Here is a 21,432-nt window from a genome sequence, read left to right as displayed (position 1 = left end):
ACAGTTATTCACCGTATACACAAATCCGCCGCGATCTCTATGGGCGCCGCCATCTTGCCTGCCGCCATTACTGCGTGCCTGCGAAGTGACGGCGGTGTGACACTTGCCGGTGCCCTCTAATGACATTTCAAGGAAAGCGGATCCTGGGGCTTAAATATTGTGATTGTCAAAACATTTTAGTAACTAAACTGAATTGTATTAGGTTTAGTGACAACATGTTGCAATGTTTATAATATATGGTAGGCTACAATTTCAGGTAAGCTATGTTTTTTTATTTTTGCTTGAAACAAATTTCAGGATTTCAATTCAGTTCAATTCTTGTGATTTGATTTAATATTGACTAATTTGGTTAAATATTAGGTACACAAGATGGGCGTTAATTAAAAAAAAAAAAACACTGATTGATCGATATTATGTATGATGAATATACATTTCGGTAAGTTGTACTGTTTCTTTTAACATTGTTCATTCGTGTTTATTTACTATTAAGTTGAGATGTCGATCGGTTCACGTGCCGCTAGGGATCCGTCACGTCACATTTACAAACACCAAAACGGTATTTATTGTTTGAATTTCGTAATAAAATTGACAGAATCTTAGAGCTGAGCTTTTTTATATCATAACTAATCTGCTGTCTATAGACACAGAAAGTCTGTCGGTCTCCGTGTCCTTTCTGCCTCGCGATTTTTCTGTGCGTGAGAAAAGCTGAAAAGTTGCGTGTGTCTCACGGTGAAGGCGTGAGAGTTGGCAGCTTACAGGTATTCAAGATTATTTTATTAATCATCTGGCATGCGAGCTTCAGAACCCAAACTACAGGGCACTGATTGAAGGTCAGAATTATATGAGCTCCGGATGGATTGGCCAGATACTGCATACCTTCGCAGATGAGCTCATCACATCAGAGTCCTGCACGGGTCCATTTTTGGAGACCCGCCGCAAAGTTCAGCACCAGATCCGACCCGTCACCCGTGATAATATCAAAATTAAATCCGCACCCGCCCAGACCCGTTAATATTTGGCCCGTTACCCGACCCGTGCCCGCGATAAACCACACAGGTGACGCGTTCATGTAACAGCGCTGCCAATAACGCACCTAAAAGCTGTCACAAAGAACTTGGAAAAGTAAAGATTATTAATAGGCCTATGTCAAATATATCAATGAGACATTTCAATTGTTTATTAATAAGCCAGTGTTTTCTGTGTCAAAGATGATGATGCTGACTCGCGATCTTCGCAGTAGTGAACGCGCCAGAGAGAAATGCACATTTCATACGGATTATAAGCATAGAACAGTCTGTTTTCTTTCGTTTTGAATTGTTTTGTTTAAAAGTACACATTTCATGCTTTTCTATTTCTCAGGTCTGTGAGGCAAGTAGCTTATACGATGAGTTTCGGGTTCATTTAAGAGACGATCAGTTTACGCGCGGGCGCCTCCAGCCGTGTCCTGATTATATTGCCTGCCTGCTATATTTAATTATTTATTAAATCCAGGAATTTGGTAGATGAAACATTGATTAAAATTAAGATACAATTAATACAAAACGAAATTCACTTTAAAGAAAGGCTGAACAAACTTAATGAAGTGGTCAAAATCATGTCTGCCCACTCCATTTGTCTCACGATATTCGGGATCATCTTATCTTATTCATGCTTTTCACTTTTCATATAATCAACATGAAATATATAAAACAAATTATATTATTTTATTTAAACATGAATATGAAACTAAATAGTTTTTTAATGACTGGGCTACAACACATAGGCCTATTAGCCTACAGTACAGAGACATTTTATGTCGCAACTTGGTCGGACTAAAAGGGGAGAAAAAAATAAAATTGGGTCGGTCCTAAATTGACAGGGTCGGTCGGGTTACGGCAAACAAGAATATTTTTAAGGATGGCCTGACTACACATATTTGCGTATGTGTAATGCTGGTAATTTAGACAAATACAATACAAATACAATACAAATATTGCACATATTTTTCATCCTCTACCCGCCCGCAAGGAGTTCATTATCCGCCCGCGTCCCCGCCCGTGAATTTTAGGAATGTCACAATCCACCCGTTTTAGCCACTTTTATGCGGGTACCCGCGGTTGCAGGACTCTGCATCACATTAAAAGGTGTCGTGAGGTTTTCACAGGCAGTGAACTCGTACCATAATGTGTCAGTAACAATACACAGAGAAAACTGCAAAGTTCTCGAATTCAGTTTGTGACTGCATGGTCGACCGAGGGAAGTGTTGTAGCCATACAGCAGGGCTACTGAACAAAATTAAAGATGAATAGATAAAAATAACATTTATTCGTAAATCTGTACATTCGTACAGCTACATCTGCTACAGCCGCCTACGGGACCAACGCTACTTCCTTAGCAGCAAGGCACGCAGTAATGGCGGCGCTGCTTTACTTCCGTGTTTCGCCGGATTTGTGTATATAGTCCGGAAACTTTCTGTTAACCAATTAACCCCCTGAGGTCTACGGTATCGCCGGCGATACCAGCTCGCTTTTTTTTTATCAATGTAAAAGAAACTCATAAATACTCTGTTGACTTTGATTTTCCATAGGAGTTTCATACATCAATCGATTCTGTTAAATGTGTATTATTTTTGTGTATACTCACAATAAAAACAAAGTGTTGTGCTTTTTGCCAAATAAAGAAAAATAAACACGAAGCGAGTTCTGCCTTCTCTCTGCCCGTGAAGTCCATTCTGAAACGCGTCCGAAAATGAACAATAACTGAGCGAATACTCAGTCAAACAGGCATACAAAGACACAGGCATGAAGCTTGAATTCTCGTCTTTTAAATGAAGTAATTTATATAAAAAGCTAATATTCTCATCTTGTGAAATCTGTATTAAAAGAGAGCGATTCCAGTCGAGCTCATCTCATCTCATTACGTTATAATCGGCCCCGCCCACGGAGAGCGCGCGCTATTCAAACGCAAATGACTGAGACGATCCCATACAAACTGTGAACGCCCCCATATCAGCTCGAGAAAACACATCAAGTTTATTCAGATAAGTGTAGTCGTCTACACTGTCTCGCAGCGCTGTGAGGAATAATAATAATGGAAAACTTACCTCAGAAGTGCTGGTATTTCGAGGAGCAACGGATGGAATAATGTAGTAAGTTTTTTTTTTCATTCTCAAGTAAATCGCGTTTCTGTGTGAATGAATGAACGCAGAGATGCGCTGTTTACCACAACTCGCAAAAAGACGGTTTAAATTTGAATTGCGTTTCTGTGTGTGAATAAATGATCTGCTTTTAGCAAACTATTTTGCTATACTGAGTAAAATAGATTGAAATATGTTGAAATAAAATGTATTTGTATAAGCAACGTATTAAACTGCAAATTAACATTTATATTCCTTATAATAAAAACGAAAGACCTATGTTACAGACATATGAAAGACAACATTTCGTTGATTAGTTTTGGATAGATTACACATTTTTACTGTAAAATATCTGCCACCTCAAATAAGCTTTTGTTTGCCAATTTTTGCTAATATGTTAAATATAGTATGTTTTGTCAATGTAGGCTATATTCGAAGTTTGAAATATGTATGATAAAATGTATACTTTAGTTTTTACAAAGAAAGATTACACTTCAATTGTTGTTGTAATTGTAACCTTTTTAATAAAAAAATATATATTTACAAGGTAGATGTAAACAAATTTTAAAAGGTAAATATAAGCATTTTCTTTAAATAATTTTTATTGTGTTTTATTATTGACAAATTTGGGGAGAGGATACATATTCCAAAACTGAAAATACTGTATGAGAATTAACTGCACAATTAATAGACATGTTTTCCTTGGATATTATACAATTTGCAAGCAAAATTTGTAAAAAAAAAAAAAAAATTGACATGCTTCCAACTGTGAACCAATTTGGTAGAATATATATATATATATATATATATATATATATATATATACTGTATATATATTGCTCTTGCATTCTTTCTTGTGGCTATAGGTGACACACCTGAATGAATGGCTCATTAAGTATGCGGGCCCCACTGTCTCCTCAGGTGTGAACCACTACATATGCATGATGCTGTTGAATGGTTGACGCCCCTTGCGCATATTGCCTTTACAAACAAAAAGTGTTTTACAAGATTTAAATCAATGTATTGTGTTATGTGAATGATAAGGGCAGGATGATTTTCACATCATTTTGAAGAAAAAACTCTAGGCAAAGACATCAATTAGTCAAAAGTCTTATTGACACGTATTTAGTATGTGTTTTGTGGCCTTATTTCAGAAACTTTAGTTTTTAGTTTTTTCAATAACCATGCATAAACATTATTCTCTCAAAAATACAAACATGTACATGCATGTTGCTCACATATTATGGTAGCCCTGTTTGTGCTAAATAGAGTGTAATTATACCTTTGCCATTAATATGTTTATAAGCAACTGAAAAAAGCACAAATGTCAGGGCATGTCAGAACATCTCAAGGACCCCAAAAACCCCTCAGACCTCAGAGGGTTAATAGTTTTTCACCGCAGTCTTTGAGCGTTTTTTTATTAAATTTTTATTTTTACAGTGTTCACATGTATCCTGACGCTAGTCACTAATAAAGACTAATAGTGTTTTGATATAAAACAATTTTGTTATCGTGGCAACCCTAATCTTTTCAGAGACCTGACATATGAGGCAGTCAGTGAAGTGTCTAAAGTGTTTGTGACAGGGTTTTGCACCACCTTGCACTGTTTCCATTAACCTTTTATAGATTAGACACTCTGCATTTGTGAACTGTTCTCTTTCAAATCACACGGAGAATGGGAAATTGTGGGATCAGTCGAGAGGATTGTAAAGCTGTTCAGGACAGCAGAATCTGAAGCATTCACAGCATAAAAGCACAGCTCTGAGATTTTCCTCGTCCCTCTTGTATTGGCGAGCAATGCTGTCATTTATCAGAGTGATAAACAGCAAAAGATGCAATGGATTTCATATTTTTTCCAACTTTCATCACTCTCTCCTGCCTCTCCCACATTATAGCATTCTTGCCTCTCTCTTCAAATCTTGTGTTTGCTATCCGCTTATTATGGTATTTTGTGACTGTACATTTCTTTTTTCTCTCTTTGACTCTACGGGTGTGTGTGAAAAATGTTTGGTTAACTGCAACATTCTGGTTGCATAATTTGCCTAATTATTAAACCACATTACACACTACCATTCAAAAGTTTGGTGTCAGTAATATATATATTATTTTTTTTAAGTAATTGAAGAAATTAATTACTTTTATTCAGCAAGGGTGCATTTATATTGATCAAACGTGACAGTAAAGACATTTATAATGTTACAAAAGCTTTCTATTTCAGATAAATACAGTTCTTTTTAACTTGCTATTCGTCAAAGAATCCTGAAAAAAATTTAAATAAATAAATTACACAACTGTTTGCAACATTGATAATAAAAAATAAAAAAAATGTTTCTTGAGGACCAAATCAGCATAATTATGATTTCTGAAGGATCATGTGACACATGAAGACTGGAGTAATGATTCTGAAAATGCAGATTTACCATTACAGGAATAATGGGGATGTTTCATTCACATGATCATGATGCACAAAGCCTTCCTTTCAGGCATAAATATTTTAAATAGATCAAGGAAAAAGAAAATGCATATTGGCATAAGGTAGAAATAATGCGTTCCTGCATGAAGACACATTTAGGCTTTGTACTAAAAGAGAATGCAAAGCCTAATAACAGCATCTGACATGATTCCTGTCAGATCCTCTTTCTTCATCTCTTTTTCACAGTCAGTCCAAAACAGATTATCACTGTCTGCGGGGAATCACGCCGAAAACAAACCATAGAAAGAATTTATAAAATAAACCAACTGAGTGTCACACCGTGTGAAGGTCCTTGTCAGCTCAGAGGAAGATTACAATTTAGAAGACACTTTTATTGTCTTTGCTGTGTCTCAGTGAATATCACTGTGAGGAACGTTTTAAAAGATCACCTGTGCGTAAAAATCTTTTTTAATATCTGACCAGATGTCACATTTAGACCTTGTTGTTATTCGATAGATCATATATTGTTTCCAGGTTAACACATGCACATCATTGAAAAATAAAAAATAGCACTGAAGAGTAAAAAAAATGTATGTTCCCTCATGTCATTCAAAACCTGCATTATGTTTTTTTCTTCTTTTGTGGAACACAAAAGGAGACTATGGGACAGATTTACTAAACAGGGCAAATTAGCGTGAGCGCAATTCCAAAAAAGGTGCCAATGGGAGAGGACAGTTTTGTCATCTACTGATGACACACAAATTAAACAACACAGACGAAGCCGGATCATTTCCATAATGACCAACACAATCTACCAATTAGTGTTTGGTTTAAGACATGCTTCAAGACAGTGCTGTCATTACTTGTTTTCACATTACGACAAACAACAACAGACAATGGAGAAATATTCAAATTCTATACATACTATTATGTCTAAATAAATAATATAAAATCAATTGTTTTAAATGCTACAGTTAGGCATCACAACATTATAATGTACAGTATGAAAAAAATGGATATCCATGTGAAGATTTGTTGAAGATGTATTGTTATTGCAGTGTTATTAAAATATTAGTGTTTTTAAAGATTCACTTTAAATGAAGATTAGATGACGGTAAAAAAACATTAAGGTAAGATTTTTTGTGTGTACGGTCCCTTTAAGCATGAGTGTAAACACAGTCTACACAAACTTGTATTAGATGTGGTAAAATATTCCTCTGTGGTCTGTAATGAGAGTGTTAAGGAGTGAACATTGCTAGCACTCTCTCTCTCTCTCTCTTTCTCTTGCCCATGGCACTGCAGTCTAGGTTATCAATCCTTCTTTGTGTGCTAATGATGGTGGTGCACACAGCAGCCAGTGCACAGGCATGAAAAGAGGAGAATCTACTGCTGGCAGCAGCACGGTGCAGGGATGAGATGTGACTGGAATAAACAGCAGCCTCGTTTTGTCGGCACAAACACACGCCACTGCTGCTGTAGTTTCGCTGCAAGTAAATGCACACAGACGGTGTTTCACTGCAGGTGACACACACACACACACGCTGCGCCCTCAGGCCCAGGTTTGTTCACCGCACTCCGGAGATTTGAGATTTGCATCACATGAATCCAACGCCATGATTCTCTGAAAAGATGCAACATTTGGTGTAGTGGATCCAAACCTTTAGACCTTTCAAAACAAAAACCAATGATAACCGCTTTAAAAATACACAGATCAACGCAATAACAATGTTTTTGAAGAAGATTGACCCACTTGAGCTGAAGCGGACTGAACACGGGTAAACTGAAGCGATTTACTAGCGAGGTAAACTCCCCCAAAAGCATTTATATATACAGCACATGAGCATTTATAGTGTTTAATATAATGTATTGTATCTGTACAAAATTACACGAATGCAAAAGTGAACTTGAACTAAGTTACATACTATTATTAAAAATTAAAAATATTTTAAAATAATGATTTAAAATAGGCTACATTATCATTTAAGTAAGTTTAATTTTGGACTTTCTCATTCACTAAAATATTACTTTCATCAACTAAAATTAGATTCCATTTAAGTCAAAGTAAAACTGACTAAAACAAATATCTATCATATAATAAATAAATATGATATGACGACATATTGACATAATTTAATAATTTTGTAAACATAAAAAAACAAAACAACCTATGACTCAAACAATAATGGACATGGCCAGTGTTATAAACTATTGTTAACTCCCGGACGAGCCCCCAATTTGTGTTACAACACCAGTTTTCGTTAAATGAAATACAAATATACATTTAAGATGAAAAACTTAACCTTAAAAAAACTTATTTAATTTATTATTCAATTATTTAGCTTATTTGTGACCCTGGACCACAAAACCAGTCACAAATTGCACGGGTTTATTTGTGGCAATAGCCAACAATACATTGTATGGGTCAAAATGATCGATTTTTCTTTTATGCCAAAAATCACAAGGATATTCAATAAAGATCATGTTCCATGAAGATATATTGTAAATTTCCAACTGTAAATAAAACGTTTATTTTTGTGAGTGGATGCAGCAAAATCGCGAACATAAATGGACAAAAAAAGGCAACTTTCTCAATGTTTTGATTTTTTTGCACCCTCAGATCCCAGATGTTCAGATTGTTGTATCTCGGCCAAATATTGTCCTATCCTAACAAACCATACATCAATGGAAAGCTTATTTACACAAGCTTATTTGATGTATACATCTCAATAAAAAAAAATAAAAAAATACCCTTGTGAAAATTAGAAATGGGGCTTTGGCAACTTGCTGAAATAAAATAAGTAAATTGAAATACTACAATGACAAACTAAACCTGAAATACATGTAAATTAAAGCTAAATTGAAAGTAATAAAAATTATAAAAGCACAAAACAAACAAAAATTTAAATGAAAACTGAAAAATATAACAATAAAAGCTTATTCAAAACATTAAGAAATACAATAATAGTATATAAATAATTCGAAAATAACACTGGATATGACCGAAGCTGAATTCAAACTTCGATCTCCACGTTGTAAACTAGAGCACTAACCTCTATGCCACAGCTCCGACTCAATCTAGATGTTTTTCTTGTCACCGATGTGCACAGCGCCCACGTTCCCCGCGGGTTCCCGCGCCACCCAGGCGCTTGTGACAATCCACAAATGAACGCGTGGCCGATCGCCAGCCAGCAGCAGGGAATGTTCATTCGCCTAATATCTCTCTCCGTGCCGGTTTAATTAAACCCAACAATATCTTATTTAATGCGTGGGTCATAAGTCGTTCACTGCTGTGGTACAAAAAGACCAGCATGATTTCCTCCCTCATGCGACCCAGCAAACAAGGCCCGAGGAGAAACCAAAGCTGTGGTTTCCTGCAGAGAGGAATACGGCGCTCACACCCACGGATCCTGTTAATATCGGGTAAGACATAACAGGTCGCACACAGTGTTGTCAGAGGGCCAAACAGGGATGTGAGAGCGAGAGCGTGTTTGATTAGGAGACTGCTATTTTGAAAGCCCAGTGGTTTCCTCTGTAAGGTTTGATGGAACAGCCTCTCCAAGTGAAATTTAGCACTGTTACAGTGATTTTGGGTTTCTGCCCTCTCTCTGAGTCTTGATTGCTTCCACGTTCAACCACATATTGAGTTGTTTTATAATTTCCCATAAGGTAAGGGCTCAATGAACTAGGCAAGCTTGTTTAAATATAGCAATTATAGGCAGGATCTCAGTGGAGACCGCCAAGTAATATGCAGAAACACAGCTAAATATATATATACTTCATCACTGATAATAACCTTATCAAATAAGGGTTTATTTAACTATGGCCAATTTCGGCCCTGGTGACTTAAAAAAAAATGCTCTAAAAACACCTTTCACACGCTTTTCCATCCAAAGATGAGAATTTAACTTATGCACAAAATTGGAATATCTCAACATTTGTGAATAAAGCATTGTTTCCATCCAGTGAGCAGAAGATTAAAAAAATCATCACTTCCTGATAAACCGGTGCTAAATAGCACCAAGAAAAATGGAAGTTGCCGTAGTGGGAGAAGCCACTGTATAACAATTTCGTATATAATAAATTCCTTGCGCCTCAGAGCACGCAGACGAAACGCAATAAGGTTATCTTGCTTTCTGAGGCGGATTCCTGCTGTTCGGGAACACAGTCGTGTAAGACAGTTTTGGGAGGTAATTATTCTGAACCACTTTGATGACAGACTTTGCTCAGGCAGTTCAGAACAATCAAAACAGCATTTCAGACGCTGTGCAATGAGATCGGTCCGCTGGTTGGTCCAGTTATGCCGTCCCATCGCAAAGTCAAGTCTTTTTTTATGCACACAGAGGAATTTATTCGGTAAATGTGTTTCCATCATAGCTTTTGAGCATGCTTCTTATCGGATCAAAAGTTTATCCGACTCAATTGAGCGCATACATTTTTTATGCGCATTTTTAGAATTTAAGACCATTTTGGCATTTCCATACAGCGTTCATTATAGCTATCATTCAGTGATTGGAATTATGGTGGTGGGTTTTTTTTGCTCCAGAATAAAACAGCCAACACATGTCTTTCTAAGACTAATTTAATAGCTTTTATAGGTTGAATAGAAACGGCCAAATTAAAATGTGATTTTTTCTTTTTTTTTTTCTCTACACATAACATGTATGGCACTGTTGTCTCACTTTTTCAGAGGGGACAACATTTTTTTAACAACTTAAAAAAATGCATATACAATGCCCAACAAACCATAAAACTAAAGCAATGACATTTATACATTTTCATGTGTGACTTAAGTGCCCACAAACACTTTTTGGGGCAACTGTAAATTATGATATAACCCATAAACTCAAGAAAACCTTCATATGGAGATACAGAGCAAGCTCCAGGGGCGCTGGCAGGTAATTTGTAGTGTTGTGGGATAAAGCCAATTGCATTTCTAGCTGTACTCCCAGAGATAAAACGGTGAAAGCAAAAAGCAAATAGGCAAAACATATTTGTATGAATGAATAAACTAATGAAAGAGGCTGAGTGAATATCCTATTCCAGTCATCATGCAGTGAAATACCTCTCATTATGGCCAGGGGGGGGAAATGAAAGATATAATTCTTAGCTCCATCATTACCCTAATATATAACCCTACAGTAGATCTACAAGAAACAGGAATTGTAAAAAACAAAACAAAAATCACATCAGGTGTCTCATGACACCTGTTACCCTCAAATGTGTGTGTGTGTGTGTGTGTGTGTGTGTGTGTGTGTGTGTGTGTGTGTGTGTGTGTGTGTGTGTGTGTGTGTGTGTGTGTGTGTGTGTGTGTGTGTGTGTGTGTGTGTGTGTGTGTGTGTGTGAGCGTTTCTAGAGAGTAAACCCTAAAAAGGAAAGACCTCAGGGCCTAATGAAACGCTCCAATAGCAGATCAAAGTTTTCAGCCGTATTAAGTTTTGTTCTGATATGATTGTAAAACTTTAGAGAGAGTGAGATGAAGCCCTCGGAGGCATGTGCTGATAAGGTGCTTCATGTGCATTAAGACTAATTAAAGAGTTAAATGTATTCCAGTCTCGGCCTCCTCCTCCTCCTCCCTCCAGAGGGTTTTCTTTCTAGTGAGAGAGATTGTAGAGATACATTTATGTTGCCCTCAGGTTAAAGCTTGACTGTCGTTTTGGCTTTCATTCAGACATAAGCTCTTATTCTTATAGGTGAAGTAATTTTCTAGAGAGAATATCCAAGCCATTGAAGCATCTGGGGCCCATCTTTTCATGGAATATTGGAATATTATGCATTTTATATATATATATATATATATATATATATATATATATATATATATATACACACACACATACATGGAACACCATAGTTAGGGGAATTTTGACCTATTTGGCTTTAAAATATCAAATTAACTACTTGCCATTCAGTTGATGCTTTTCACCCAACATGACTTGTTTTGCATTAATATCAGAGTTCTGACCTGGAAAGATGATCTGACCATTTCTATTATGTCAAGACTAAAATTGTAAGCCTTCCATTGGCTGCAAAGATCCTCACCTAATGGGCTACAACAAATCACGTATGAAGCTTCACCTAACATACTGTTCACAGACACTGACATCTCACTGAAGATTCTGTTGATGCTGGGTTAAGCATTAGATGTACACAGACAAACTGCCAAGTGTGTCAAAGACTTTAGGGAAGAGATGAAGGGATGAGGACAGTGAGGCTCACATTTGAAATGTTTGGATTCTGAACACTGCTTATACAGTAGGTAGTCAACCAGAATGCCTATTACCGCCACGCTAGCTTCCGCGGCAAAAATAAACCAGTCGCATTTCAGTCGTTCGCGAAATGACCGCCAGGTGACGCAAAGGGACATTTTGCAAAACAGCAGCAATTTCCGCATTTTGAAACGTAAGTGGGGCTTTTGTCAATTAACAGTAAGGATGAAATACTACAACTATGGTCATTTCCAAATAAGCCTACAACAAACATGAAAAATAAAAAAGAGCTATTGACATTTGCTGTACAATAATGAAACAACCTAAGATTTGGTGGAGTTGAAACTGCATGTTATAAAGTAATAATTTTATTATTAAATAAAGAAAGAAAATTTGGTTAATGTTGTTTAAACAAACAATACATAAATATAAACTATTATTCGAACGAACAGTGAACTATAATATATCTCTGTTTGTAGGCTATCTGTTTATCTGTTTAGGTCTTGTGAAAAAAAACTTTTTTCATTATTTCAACAAGAATGAGACTGATTACATAATTATGTAAAAAATTTAATAAACAAAACAGAATAGAACAAACTTTTAGAAAATTATAATTATTATTATTATTATTATTTGCCTATTAGGCTACAACAAAATTGGTTACATTTAACGAAAGCAAAAATTAAATATGTAAAAGTACATTGTAAACAGAATAGAACAAACTTTTAGAACAGAAAAATAGAATCAAAAGTTAAAAATAGAGACGACAACAATATAGCCTATATTTCATATTGAACAACCGCACTTCTGGGCTTTCTAGTAAATTCGTGGTCGAGTGGTATAACTTAGGTTTCAATAATTTAGATGACAGGTTCAAATCCCGAACAAACATGGGCTTCTGTAATTGTAACTTCTGTAATTGTAAATTCTAACTGTATAGTACATCACAATTACCATACTAGCTCTGGTGCATCGGTATAAGGACTCAATTAAAAGTGTATAACACATTATATTTTGCGGCAATAATTGCATTTTACTTGCAGATTTAATGAACTCAACGGTGCGTTCAAGTCCTCCAAGGAAGTTGAAAATCATAATTATAGTGTGATGATGTGTGTTCAAAGGATTTCACACAAAATAAAATGGACCTACTAGAAAGTATTTTACACAGGAAACATTTTAGTGCTAATACAACTAAATAAAGGGCGAAGGATGCACATTAAGTGTGTAATTAAAAAAGAAAATAATTAACATTCACACTGTCACAGATAATGATGGGAAATGTAGTTTGGTCACACAAGTCTCATAAACAAGTGTTTCGTTTCCAAGATTTATCGCTATTCTAATCTATGGTCAATACTCACAATTTCGTATAGACTTATTATTCACTTGATTCCTCTATCTAACCATCTTAAATAAAAATCAGCTGAATTAGATTTATAATTCTGGGTTTAGGTGCAAAAGCTAGAAAGTAATAGTGAGATCTCCACTTCTGTGGTTTATTCGCTCAGAAAACATTTTAACAGACAGCAATTGTTCAGACCCTCCTGTCTCTTTGTTCGCACTTCCTGTTCTTGAGACGGGCAGAGAGCTTTGTGTGAGTTCTGTCCATGAAAAAGCCCATTCATTCCTCACACTAACAAACCAACACGTCCAACCTGCCAGGGAAAGAGAAAGCGAGATGTGTGTTTGTGTGTCCCGACCATTCAAAACGTTTGGGGCCAGTACGAGAAGCATGCATTTATTTGATCAAAAATACAATAAAAACTTAAATATTGTGAAAGAATATTACAATTTTAAATTCCATTTTTTCTTTCTATTTTTTAATATTTTAAAATGTTATTTATTCCTGTGATCAAACATGAATTTTCAGCATCATTACTCCACTCTTTAGTGTCACATGATCCTTCAGAAATCATTCTAATATTTGCTGCACAAGAAACATTTATTATTATTATCAATGTTAAAAACAGTTGTGCTGCTTAATATTTTTGAGGAAACTATGAGACATTTTTTAGAGAAACAATGTTGCCGCCTTACTTCTTAAGCAACATTTTTGTCTTGTTTTCCCATAACAATACAAGACAATAAAGGGAAAAAAAATAACAGTATTATCTCAGAAACCAAGTCCTATTGTCTTATGCAATTTTGCCTCCAAAATAATTGTATCTTGTTTTAAGGATTTTAACATGTTTTGTCTTATTTTCTTAAAAAAAATATAAATAATTCACAACATTGTCTCTGAAGTCCCATTACCTTGTAGCCTGGGAAAACCCAGACAAACTTCCGGAAAATTTTGATTTGCTCTGCAAGTAGTCTGGCAAAGAGCCCATTCAAGACGATTTCTAATCCGTCCAAATCGAGGCACCAATCAGAAACGTTGAGGCGGGCTTTACACGATGACGATCGCTCTGATTGGTTTTAGGTCGATCCAATTGCGCCCAGAGGCATTTGAGCGACGTCCGTTGGTGAAGCGCACCAGTTTTTAAATGCATTATTATATTCAAATTGCAAACACATGAGGACAGTCTCCATGAAAGACCCACTGGCAGATGAACGTGCTACTACATTTCTCTCCGAAACGGTAGGAAATTAAATTAGATTTAATAGAGGATTTTAACTGTGACAAGATGATTGACAAGGCAGTTTACGTGACGGGATGCACGCGACAGATCCGTCCGATAAAGATGACGAAGTAGTATGTCCCAAAGCTTGCCTACTTTTTTGCTACACATTCAAAAGTAAATACCTTTTCTTCACAAAAAGAGTACATACTTTTTTGCCATAGTGTAACTGGGACACAGCATATGGCTTTACACGATGACGATCGCTCTGATTGGTTTTAGGTCTATCCAATTGCTCCCAGAGGCATTTGAGCGACGCCCTTTGGAAATGAGTTATTAATGAAGCTTTGCCATACCATAACTCAGTTACTACTGAGAATGGTCTGGTTTTAACCAGGCTAATTACCTTGTGCAATTTTGTTTCTCAAATAATTGTATCTTGCTTTAAGGATTTTAACATTTTTACTAGAAAAAAAGACTGAATAGGGAACATTCAGGAGGGTTTCTGGCTCTCGGCCACAGGAGAGCAGTGGGCAGGTCTGAAGGCTTTTGAGGAAATGTTTATTTCTCTCTGTTCCTACAGTCCATTGTGCCAAGCGGTGAGCAGCCATCGGCCCCAGAGGAAGTTGAGAAGAAGACCAGCTTCAGACCAGTGTGAGAAAGCCACGAGGTGCCAGAATACTTGACTTAATGAGGCCTTTCTCTAAAACACTTTACAGCAGCCTTTTCAAACAAACACACACACACACACACAGAATCTGAGATTTCCCCCTCATTCCCAAGTCCCTGCTCTGCCATATGGCAGAAATCATTTGTGTTTTAAGTCAAGCTGCTGTCGTCGCCACTGCTACCTGTAGCAGCACCCGCAGACAGACGCTCTGGGGACGAGGACTATCTCTATCTCTATCAGCATGCGTGTGAGAGCCCACATTTGGGGGGGAAAAAGGAAACGTGGAGAACCGTCTAGGCTGGAAGAAAGTGCAGACCGGGTGTTCTGCTTTAGTCGCTAATGAAGTCACTCTATTGTTTTGATGAATGTGAGAGCTAGTGCAGGAGCTGGTTAATAGAATGTACTCCTCTGTTAATTCATTACGACTGTTTGTCTGTCCTTATGAGGCGATAAGTTGGGTTGCCTTGGTAGAGAGAGAATGAGCGTATTTGAATGCAACGCAACACACACGCTATATTAGTGTGTATGTGTGTGCGTGTGTGTGTGTTGTGTGTGTGTGTGTGTGTGTGTGTGTGTGTGTGTGTGTGTGTGTGTGTGTGTGTGTGTGTGTGTGTGTGTGTGTGTGTGTGTGTGTGTGTGTGTGTGTTACGCTAGCTTTGCAGTAGATTCTCAGAGCTGAAAGGCAATTAGTCCAGTATGAGTGTGAGTTTGTGTGTGTGTGTGTGTGAGTGCGGGAAATCTGCACAATCTTTGTCTCGTTAATCTGCCATGAGAGTAATTAAACGCACTGTAACACCTGGAGCCAGGCAAATACACCTCCAATCGTCTGGCCTGTCGTCTCTATTCCACACACACACACACACGATAAATAATACCACTCCCTGTCTGATGGCATGTCTGTCTCTGCACATGCAGAATGCTGTAAAATGTGCATTGCACATGTGTTTGTGTATCTCTAGGGCCGTTTACACTGACAGCGATCTGTGCTCTGCAAAACATCCTTTTATTAATTTGTATTTTTGTCTGGTTTGGATATAAAAAGAAAATCTAAACATCCTTAAAAACAAGAAATTTACTTCAGAACCAACATTTTGTGAGATAAAATAGTTTGGACTGGTTATCTGAGACTAGCCTAAATTTTGAATTCAGGTTGTTTTTCTCAGTACATTTACTGAGGTTTATTAGAACAAGAAAAAACTTTCATAGACTATTGGGATAAAAAAAATAGGCCTGATTAAAGATATTTTTATTGAAAAGTAGTAATATCTTACACAGGTTTTGCTTAAGTAAACAAATCTTCAGATACACATTGGAAAGTTTGGGGGTGGCAAGATTTATTTATGTTTAATGTTTTTTTTTTTAAGATCTTTAAAAAAGAAGGCTCAGCAAGGCTGAGAAAATGTTGTGAAATATTATTACAATTTAAAATAGCATTTTTCTATTTTAATATATTTTAAAATGTAATTTATTCCTGTGATGGGCAAAGCTGAATTTTCAGCAGCATTACTCCGATCTTCAGTGTCACATGATCCTTCAGAAATCATTCTAACATGATGATTTGCTGCTCAAGACACATTTCTTATAATTATCAATGTAGAAAACAGATGTGCTGCTTAATATTTCAAACATGCATCAACTCAGAAGTCAATCAAACTGCTATGTTTTCCAACGCTAATATGAAGGCCCGTTACATATAATAGTATATAACCAATACTTTAGATTGAATTTTAACATTAACCATTTTAATATATAGTGTTTTTTTATTATTAGGTTATGTGTTGCAAGCTACCCAGCTTAGCATACTGTACATGAAGCCGATTAGCCTGCTAGCTTAGCCAATACTATACACCTATAATAAGGCTTTCCAATCGACTATCCCCAGCTTTAAAGGGATACTTCACCTCTGGAAAGATGAATGTGTATTTAAAATTGGTCATTTATGTGGAAGAAATGTGAAATTATTTTTGTATTTGGAGCTTTCTAGACTGAGAAAAGCCAGAAAATGTATTTTTGGCTTATGTGGATGAAAGACAACAACTCCCAGAATGCACTTGCTTCGCTGCCCTAGGAGGCCGCTCCCAAGCCACGCCTACCGGTAAGAGAGCACAGTTTAAAACAACAAGGCTAGGCTACTAGTGAGTCTCCGTGACGAGTCTGATTTCGAGATCGCCCAAAATGTCCGGGATTAGGCTTTTGCGTTCTACAGTCGCCATTCATTATGTTTACTGTGGCAAGCAGGATGAGGCTGAGGGGCGCGGGAGAACGGTGCGAGGCCGGTGGCGTGATTACTGAGACGCACCGGTCTCGTATCTCTCACGGAGGAGCGGGAATTTTCTTAGCAATGTTAAAACGCACATCAACCGATCACTTGTTTAGCGTTCATGTAAACACTACATTCAGATTCACCAATCGGAATTAATTCGGTTAGATTGAAACAAAAGGTGTGCATGTAAACAATGAATGGCGACTGCAGAAAGCAAAAGCCGAATCCCAGACATTTTGGACGATCTCGACGGCCGGACATGTCTGGGAAAAAGAGGATGGTAACCCCTACTACTCAGCTTTCTCCTATACTCAGCTCTCTCCACAGAACAAGAGCCTGCAAGCTTAGCTTCCAAAAAAAGATGGCTGACACTATGTGTACATTCTGTGAGTGAGATCCCACCCTCTATGGGCGGGTTGAGAACATGCGGGACAGCCCCTCCTACTGGCTGTAGTCTTTAGCCTCTGGCCAAAAAATCCTCCTATGATGCAAAATGACGATTTTTGCGTCATCGGAGGATTTTTTCCAGACAAAAAATACATAAATTATCTAATCTCAGGGGGATATGAGGGTGGAAAGCACGGTAATTCGAAAATTCTACAGGTTTTCTACTAATACAAAGCTTAATGCTAAATCCTGAAGTATCCCTTTAACATGCAGTGCTACAAACTCATTTGGCAATGTATGTATGTAGTCTCAAAATCAGAGACCCTCCCCACGACGAACTACCATCACAAGAGCTCACAGAAGAGACACATGCTAGGGTTTGAAACTAGCTTGTTAGTACTCAGCCGATCTTGGAAGACACTTCACTAGAGAATCAAATAGCCTTTTAACATTCAAACGAGACCCCTGCAAAGGCAAGACATGGTATGGTCTCCTCTTTTCCCCTGTATTTATCATACTAATGGATGGCAAGCAAATGAAAAGTGAAGATGAGGTCCTCTCTCTCTGATTCTCTGAGGATGTGTCCTGTCACTCCAGCCCTTCAAGAGCTCATTTAGCAGTCAGAATGAATCCAATCTCTCTCTTCAGCTTTCCCTCTTTATGAAATTGGCAAGCTCTGCTCTTCTTTTCATCTCTCTCTCCACAGGAACCTCACAGTTTCTCCACCATTTCTCCTCTACCTTCCATACATCGCTCTGTTCTCTCAGTGTGAACAGCGGTTCTCTCTCCACACGTCATTTCTTTCTGAGCCCTATCTTTAGACTGATATCACTCTTTTTTCACTCTATGTAGCCATAACCATAGGTTGGAGTTAACTAAGATAGAATTGTGCCTGCTGATAGTGAAACTCATATGACTAACTTTCCTTTGTGAAACACAAAAGGTGATTTTTTGGAGAATATCCCAGGCAAATCTTCTCTATATAAAGAAAATTAATGAGGGCTGAGGCTATCAAGCTGCAAAATTACAATAAATCGGTCCATATGACTTTGGGTTACACTTTTATTTTAAGGTGTCCATGTTACAGTGTAATTATGCATTTAAGTACTGAGTAAGAATAATTAACTGTTGGGTTAGGGTTAGGATTTGGGTTTGGTTTAGGGTTAGTTGCATGTAATTATGCATAATTTATAGTTATTACTACAATAACAATGTAACAAAGACACTGTTAAAGCTGCCGTCGGCAAGTCTGGCAGATTGGGTCGATTAGCCAAAATTTTGAATGTTTACAACTCTCATGCCCCTCCCCACTACCAGCGAGCACCCTCCCATCGAGGTCGTGCTCGTCAGTGCGTCACTGTGCGTGTGTACCTGATTTTCTGTGAACGCGTCCGTCTCTTCAGCATCTATCAACACCATGGACTCGGAGGTAGGCTGCCCTGGCTAATCTATCCATAGATAGCAATAACCGAGGAATTGGAAGCTTGTTAGTAGATTTTCTCTCCGCCATCACGCTTCATGCAATCTCCAGGCGAACTTCAGGCGTGGCGTGTGCATGTGATATTAACGTGCGCGAGTGAGGGGGATCTGTGGCGTGTGCACGACCTGTGATTGACAGTCAGATCTCACACCCCCCTGCGCTGATTGGACCTGATGAAGCGGGAGCGCTGGATTTTTGCAAAACAAATAACACGCTCCAGGTGGAGTTAGAAGCTCGGGTTTTTTTCTAAAACCACCTTATTTATGTTGTTCTGTCGGATTATAGTGTCGATTACACTGAATATGATCAAAAAAATGTTGCCGACGGCAGCTTTAAATAAAGTGTTACCGACTTTTGCACTAAGCCTTTAAGCACTGAAAGTCTTGATATTTGCAATAATAGCAATGCCTGATTTGTGAATGAATTATTCTTTTAAGTCAAATCTTTTTAATGAATCATTTGATCCAATTCACAAAACTGGTCTGAAATATTTGTTAACAAATCAGACATTGCTAGTGCAAATGTGATTAAATCTTTGAGTTCAACTCACAGACTCAGTGATTAAATTATTAATATGCCTCCAAGATTTTCAGTTAATAATGACTTAAATTCTTTATTTTTAAATTCAGTATTTAAACCTTAAAAAAAAAAAAATACAATAAAAAAAAGACAGCCCCACTGTACAGTACAACTGTAAATAGGCTACATGAAAATGCAAGGGGGATTTTTTATTTATTTTTTATAATCAGTTTGCCATGTTGCTTTTACTGTGTCGACAGAGGCTGTTGCTTCATTTCAGTTCAGTCTGAGACACATCTGAATCTTGATTCTGGCAGAGCTGTGAGTCGTTAATCCTCATTCCTTTTAAAAGCTTTGACTGCCGTTTTATTCAGGACAGTTTAGCAAAGTCGCACCAGGGAGCTCGAGGCAATCTAAACCACAACTCCTGGGCCTCTTCTCATCCCTAACAGATGCTTTCAAAACACCTCCAGAAAAACAATACCTTCATATGGAACATAAAGTGAATGTACAACATGTGTACTGAATTCTCTCACAGCGACTGTCATTTATAAGATGAAAATGAGTGGTGGTCCAGAGTGCAGGTCTACAGACGGTCACAATGTGAACAAATTAAACTCCCCAAATCGGGAAAGAAAGAATGACAAAGCACAGTGAGAATAGTGAAATACTGAACTGAGTCTATACATCACAAAAGACAACAAATATGGTAACACTTCATTTCGATAGTCCACTTAGTCTAGTAACTATAAGTAACTTTGCAACTACATGTCAACTACCGGTAGCTGTGATTTTGCTAAGTAAAACATGCAACTGGATCAACTTCTTGGTCAAGGAACATTCTTGTCCAAAAACCCTATCCCTTCCCCTAAACCTAATCTTACCCATAAGTTATCCCTAAAGTCAGAGGGAAATGAAGGATGAATAACACTGATATAGAAGCACCCAACCCTTGTTTTAAACCTGTAAACCTATCCCTCAAATCTGATTGGTTGATTGGAATGTAGTTTCAGGATGAATAAGGATGTTGATCCAGGAACATGTTCTACTTGGTGAAATCATGTTCACTGTCAACTACCAGTCATTAGTAGACTATCTGCTTAATATCTCCTAACACTTTTATTTTGATGGTCCACCAACAGACATTCTACTGACTATAAGTAACTTTGCAAGTGCATGTCCTTATTCAAGTACTTATTCTACTAACCCTAATTCTAACCTAAAACTCTACTAATATTCTAATTAGAGTTAGGGTTTGTTCACACTTGTAGTTTGGTTCGCTTGGTTCGTTTGGTCTGGACCAAAAAAAAAAAAAAAAACATTTAGTCCTGGTCTGCTTAGCGTTCACATTGGGATTTTAACATTGAACCTAAAGATACCGAACCTAAAGGCATAGGGATATGTTCACAACCTGACTGGTTGGGTTACCCAACATCCAAATCACTGCTGTTTGCTGGGCTCAATGCGCTCGTTGTATGTGCGTAGCCTCCATATGATGGTATTTTGACCAGCTGAGAACTCATGAAGAGCTTATAAAATGTGTAGAGGAGTCAAAACAGCGGCAAGAATCCCTCCGTCACACACACAAACAAATATCTGCTGCAAGGAGACGCGGTTCTGATGCCTGTGCTAAACTGTGATGGGCAACATCGCGACTATGAGATGGATAGAGTGGGAAAAGAAAGCAGTAGGTCAGAGTTGTGGCTTAGTAGTGGTGGCGCTTATGTGGCTAACAAGACTTTGAGTCCTGCTTTTTTTGATTTCCCCAACCCTGTTCATGCCCTCTCTTTATTTTCCATATTAATAACAGCAACA

General features: G+C 37.5%; 1 protein-coding gene and 1 long non-coding RNA gene across 12 annotated transcripts in view; one reads left to right on the top strand and one right to left on the bottom strand.

Moving 5' to 3' along the window:
- The window catches only part of dab1a (DAB adaptor protein 1a), a 426,003-nt gene that overhangs the window by 135,452 nt on the left and 269,119 nt on the right, over nt 1–21,432 (bottom strand). The window lies entirely within an intron of this gene.
- LOC309481843 overlaps nt 18,849–21,432 on the top strand; it is a 370,245-nt gene continuing 367,661 nt past the window's right edge. Inside the window, exon 1 of the long non-coding RNA XR_014200107.1 lies at nt 18,849–19,336. This is a non-coding gene — a long non-coding RNA (uncharacterized lncRNA). The remainder of the gene's footprint in view (nt 19,337–21,432) is intronic.

Source organism: Leuciscus leuciscus (genome assembly GCF_965113295.1).
Source record: "Leuciscus leuciscus genome assembly, chromosome: 19".
NCBI lineage: Eukaryota > Metazoa > Chordata > Actinopteri > Cypriniformes > Leuciscidae > Leuciscus > Leuciscus leuciscus.
The sequence above is the reverse complement of the archived record's forward strand: the minus strand, read 5'-3'. Positions and strand labels throughout refer to the sequence as shown.